Consider the following 6,403-nt stretch of genomic DNA (forward strand, 5'->3'; position numbering starts at 1 on the left):
CTTAAACCTGCCAAAACCCACAAACCCAGTAATTAAGATACCTTCCTGGCCCAGACATCAGGAGCAGGCCCCATCACTATATTTAGCAACATCAGCACCTGGGGAGAGTCAGCATCAGGGCTCCTATGACAAGCTATGAATTTGTTTAAAAACAAAGATTAGGGGATCCCTGGGTGGCGCAGCGGTTTGGCGCCTGCCTTTGGCTCAGGGCGCGATCCTGGAGACCCGGGATCGAATCCCACATCGGGCTCCTGGTGCATGGAGCCTGCTTCTCCCTCTGCCTGTGTCTCTGCCTCTCTCTCTCTGTGACTATCATAAATAAATAAAAATTAAAAAAAAAAAAAAACAAAGATTATTCTAGGTGCAGCATAGCCCAGGTGAGCAGGGCTCAGAGCCTGCTTGGTTTAACCACTGGATTCTACTGTCAATGAAAGGGTAAAGACCCAATCAGGACCGAAGCTCTGCCATTTACTAGCCTTGAACTTAAATATTTACTTAAACTCTTCAAATCAATTTTCTTATCCCTAAAAATGGACAACATCCTCCTCACTGAATAGCTGGGGCATGACATGGGCACTTGTGTGAAACGCTAGCTTGGGGGTCAGCAGAGGGTAAATCCCTCCCCTCCAGCTTCTGTATTACCACTCCAGAGTTCTGGGGTGGTTGAGGTGCTACTGGCCACTCCCACTCCTAGAGCAAGGTACTCACCTTCCACACCTGAAATGACTCCTGTCCCCACCTGCTCTCACCTTGCTCTTTCCAGCTCTTTGAGTTCCCCATCCTACTCTCTCAGGCTTTGTACAATTGCCCTGGGGATGGGTGGAGATGCAAGCCCAGATGTCCAACGCCCCCTCCCCTTTCTCTACTCCAAGAATCCTGCAGGACCAGGGACTCCAGGCTGGGGTAGCCAGATTTAGCATATAAAAAGTATGCCCAGTGAAATCTGAATTTCAGATAAGCAAGGAATACTTTTATATACTTATATTAAGAGTTCATGACTTTAAAAAATTTATTTATTTTTATACTTATATTAAAAGATTATTCCTTATCTGAAATTCAAATTTAAGTGGGTGTCCTGTATTTTATCTGGCATCCATACCCCAGACCCCTCCTTGGAAGACTGGCCTTAATGGTAGACAGCCCGGCAAATGGCTTTTATTAAGAGCTTTTAAACAATTTTAAGTATAATGTACGTAACATAAAATTTGCCCGTTTTAAGTGTACAAGTCAATGTTTTTTAGTGAATTTACCAAGTTGTACAACCATCACAAAATCCCGTCTTCAGGAGCACCTGGGTGGCTCACTGGTTGAGCATCTGCCTTTGGCTCAAGTTGTGATCCTGGGGTCCTGGGATTGAGTCCCACATCAGGGTCCCTGCAGGAAAGCTGCCTCTCCCTCTGTCTATGTCTCTGTCTTTTAATAAATAAATAAATAATAAATAAATAAAATCTTTTTAAAAAATCCAGTTTTCAAATATTTTCATCACCCCAATAAATGCCCACTTATAAATTTTTTTTTAATTTTTATTTATTTATGATAGTCACAGAGAGAGAGAGAGAGAGAGAGGCAGAGACACAGGCAGAGGGAGAAGCAGGCTCCATGCACCGGGAGCCCGACGTGGGATTCGATCCCGGGTCTCCAGGATCATGCCCTGGGCCAAAGGCAGGCGCCAAACCGCTGCGCCACCCAGGGATCCCTAAATGCCCACTTATAGTTAATTCCCATTACTGCCCCCACAAATTGCTTTTTTAAATATTTAATAAATAATTGTTTCTTCTGCTGTAAAAAGTCATACACTCTTAATGAAGAAATTCTGGGGGGAAAGACAAAGAAGAAAATAAAATTATGCCTAAGTCCACAGTCTCATGGAGAATATTGTTATAATTGGATACTTTTCTAATCTCTCCATGCTCATATTTTTTCAAGAAAAGTGGTATCACACTGTACACAATATCTTACAATCTAATTTTTTCTGTAATACATCATGAAATTGTTCCCATGCCATCAAATCTTCTTCCACATAATTTTCAGTGGTTACATAATATTCTGTTGTTGTTTTACCACTTTCTTTATTCAATCCCCTTTTGATGGACATTTAAGTTGTGTCCAATTTTTCACCATTTTTTAAAGATTATTTATTTATTTATTTATTTATTTATTTATTTATTTATTTAACAGAAAGAGAGAACACAAGCAGGGGGAGCAGCAGAGGGAGAAGCAGGCTCCCCTCAGAACAGAGCGCCTGGCTTGGGGCTCAATCCCAGGACCCTGGGATCACAACATCAGCCGAAGGCAGACGCTTAATGGACTGAGCCACCCAGGTAGGTGCCCCTTTTCATCATTTTAAATAATGCTGGGATGCATGTTCTTATAGCTGTATCTTTGTACACATCAATTATTTTTCTTAAGATAAATTCTTAGAAGTGGAATTGTTTTGTCAAGGGTCTATATGTTTGTAAAGCTTTCAATAATATTTTCTGGCCCAGTAAGGGACACAACCATGGGACCAGTTGTCCAAGTCAGAAGCCTCAGGTAAGGCTCAGTCCAAGAAAAGAATGCTGACTGATGGGAGGCATGGTGTATAGGTGGTGGAGGGGAACAGGTGGGGTGAGTGCCAAGGAGAGAAGCCACTAGGCTTCGAAGATTGCCTGGTTCTGGGGAGACATTATCTGGGACTTCCCTGGAAATCAGAGGAATACTCTTGTCCCCTCCTGGTCCCCTCCTGACCACCAGCCACAGGTGCTCTAGGCAGCACGCTTCAGGACCTCTTTCCCTGCCACCCACTGCTCCTCTTGATGCTCCTCCAAACAAGCTGGATGACAGCTCCCCAAGATCCAGCCAGCTGCAGCCTGCCCTGAGCCCTAGCCAACCCCACAGCCTTGAGTGGGTCAGCCTGGCTTCCAAAGGCAGACCCTGGCACCTCACCAGGGGTCCAGCCTCTCTGCCCAGTCTGCCCCGTGCCCCCCCACTTTCCCAGCCCTGGAGGAAGACCAACTAGGAGAGAGGCTAGAGCAGGTGGGTGTTGGATTGGGGGCGTAGATCTTGAGATGACTCATGCAGCCCGAGGGGAGAAAGGGGCTGGGGGGATGAATGGATTGCAAACCAGAAGGAGGGGCTGCGGTGATGAGCTTTGGTGCCTTGATTCGCCGCGTCAGTTTCTTCAACATCTGCAGTGCGTGGGGTTTAGCGATCCCACTGGGGGGTTGTAGGGGGTAGGGCTGGGAGGCTGGCTGACGTTTGCTTCCCGCCTGCTGGGTCGGCCGAGCAGTTCATGAATGACTCACCTCATTGTCAGGCTGATTCACTGCTCTCCTGGGGACTTGGAGGGCGGGGGGAGGCTGCAGCAGCCCCCTCTGAACGACTCATACTGTCGCACACACGCGCGCACACGCGCACACACGCGCGCGGGCGAGGCTCCAAGTGTCCACTTACCTGCTGGGGTCAGGACCCCATAAACGGGTTTCGGGGGTGGGAAGGGGGAGACGCAGACCGCTTAGTCTGTGGAGAACAAGCCTGAGTTTCGGTCTTGTTTACCCGTGGGTATTTACATTTAAATTAATTAAAATTAAATACAATTAAAACTTCAGTTCCTCAGTCTGACTAGCTACTTTGCAAGTGATCAGTAGCCATGTGTGACTAGTGGCTACTCTGTTGGACAGAGCAGATAGAAAATACTTCCATCAACACAGAATGGTCTATCAGTAGCGCTGGTCTACAGAACCTTCACACACAAAGCTGCACAAATAGATCAGCCTTCCCCCAGACACTCAGCACTACCCTCTATGCAGCTCACAACAGACATTTAATTCCACACACTCAGTCACACAACACCCACCCAATAACAAGGCCGTGCAAGACTCTCAGTGTGTCTACACATTTGCAGTGTATGCCACTGTCCATACCAAGGCAAATGTAAATATAAACACATAAACACACATCATCACACTGAATCACATGCAACGGCTCATACAATAAAAATACAAATTAGGGCAAAATGCATTTGCAAATATGCTGAAATAGATACAAACTCAAACCATGTGGTTCTCATAACAAATCTCAGCACATGTTCCCAAACTCAAGTAGGGGGGAAGGGAACCCACATTGCTGAGCCCCGGCCAACATCCCAGGCATGGAGTTAGCCATTTCAATGCATTGATTCATTTAATCTCACAGCAACCTTGCAAGGAAGATGTATTATTCCATTCAATGGATGAGACAGTTAAGTTTCAGAGAGGTAAAGTAAATTATTCAAGGTCATGCAGCCAGTTAGCAACAGGATCAAATATAAACCAAGATTTGTCTAACTTCATAGCCAATACAGCATGCTGTCTCCAAACATACATGCACAGGCATGCATGTGCATATACGCACACACACACACAGATACTCAATGTGTACCCTCCTTTGTACCTAAGACAGTAAATCTTCTCATCCAGCAACTGCAGGGATTTTTGGAAGTAAGCATGGAGTTGCCCAAATTAATTTACATTCCTTCCTGAGAAATGGCATTAAGTCATTCAACAAACACTTGCTGAGTGTCTTCCATGTGTCAAGCCCTGTGCCAATGCTGGTTCACAAAGGAAATGCCACAGTTGTTGCCCTGAAGGAGTTCTATGTCCAGGAGGGAGGTGTGAGGAAAACCTAAAGATAATATAGGATGCACAAGAGACATAAGGTATAATGGAAGTAGTCCAAAAATGCAGAGAACCAAGAGAAGCTAAGCTGGGTCTCCTGGAGCAGTAAGGAAGGCTTCTTAGAGAAGGCAGCCTGTGAGCTGGGGCATGAAAGAGGAGTGGGAGGGAGAGGGATTGGCATTGATTGGGAGAGTGGTTGAGAGATGAGCTAGGGCAGGGAGGCAAATGTCAGACACTGCAGGCCCTGGGGATTTTATATGTCATCCCCCAGCAACTGGGGGAATTGAACATTTTCTTTGGTGGGAAATAGTATCCCATTTGCATGTTAGAAAGAATGGACAGAAGGGAGGAGATCTTAGACTAGAGAGATCATGCAGGAAGCTACCACCATAGCCCAGGCAGGAGTTGGTAAGGCCTGATGCACAGTGGAAGGCATCTGGGCAAGGTGAGGGATAGACAGGGATGGGGGAGTTGGGGTATATCCTGTTGCTGAGAAAGATCAAGGCAACAGATTACTGACCCATGAAAATGTGATAAAACACATGGATTCTCTCTCAGAACAAGGCATATATGCATATGCACACTATCTTTGGCACTTAATTATAGGGGACTTTTTTTCAAAAGACTTTATTTATTTATTCATGAGAGACACACACACAGAGAGGCAGAGACACAGGCAGAGGGAGAAGTAGGCTCCATACAGGGAGTCCTATGTGGGACTCCAGGATCACGCCCTGAGCCAAAGGCAGATGCTCAACTCAACCGCTGAGCCACCCAGGTCTCTCTTATAGGGGACTTATATTCCCTGATGCCCCAGGTTAGGAACCCAGTGTTTTGGAATTCTAACAGGCAAAACAACATGGTGGTTAAATCTGTGGAGGCTGGAATCAGACAACCTGCTTCCTCATCTCAGCTCTACCACCTATTACTTATATGAGCTTGGGCAAAACATTGACTCTCTCCTCTTCTGTAAAGCAGAAGTGATCCTAGCACCTATATCGAGGTTTATTACAATGATCAAGTGAGCCACTACATGGAAAGTTCCAGAACCTTGCCTGGAACACAGAAAGTACTCAGGAAGTTCTGGCAGCTATTATTATGGGTTAAATCAGAGTGTTATTAAGACCCTCCCCGCTTCATGGAGAGCCTGGGTGCCTCAGTCTGTTAAGCATCTGACTTTGGCTAAGATCATGATCTTGGGGTCCTGGGATTGAGACCTGTGTTGGGCTCCCTGCTCAGCAGGGAGACTGCTTCTCCCTCTCCCTCTGCCCTGCACCACCCCTTGTGTGTACACACTCTCTCTGCCTCAAATAAATAAAATATATATTTTTTAAATGACCCCCTCGCTACACTCATTCCCCTTTGTACCCCACTTCATAGCTGGGGATCTGATGTCTTCTGCCGTGGCCCTCCATAGCCTAAGTCCTAGCACCCACTTTGCGCTTTCCCAGAATTCATCCCTTTCTTTTCTGCCTGAATCTTTCAGCCTGGGCAAGCCTGGTTCTGAGAGTTCACGCTAACTTCTCTTCTAAAAGGAGGGAAGGGCACCTGGGTGGTTCAGTTAGTTAAGTGTCTGCCTTTGGCTCAGCTCATAATCTCAGGCTCAGGTCATGATCTCAGGGTCCTCTGATCAAGCTCCTTGGCAGGCTTCCTGCTCAACAGGGAGTCTGCTTCTCCCTCTCCCTTTGCCCCTCCCCCCACTCATGTGTGTGCACTTGTGAGCTCTCTCTCTCTCTCTCTCAAATAAATAAATAAAATCTTAAAAAAAA

The sequence above is a fragment of the Canis aureus genome, chromosome 16 (genome assembly GCF_053574225.1).
Source record: "Canis aureus isolate CA01 chromosome 16, VMU_Caureus_v.1.0, whole genome shotgun sequence".
NCBI classification, from domain to species: Eukaryota; Metazoa; Chordata; class Mammalia; order Carnivora; family Canidae; genus Canis; species Canis aureus.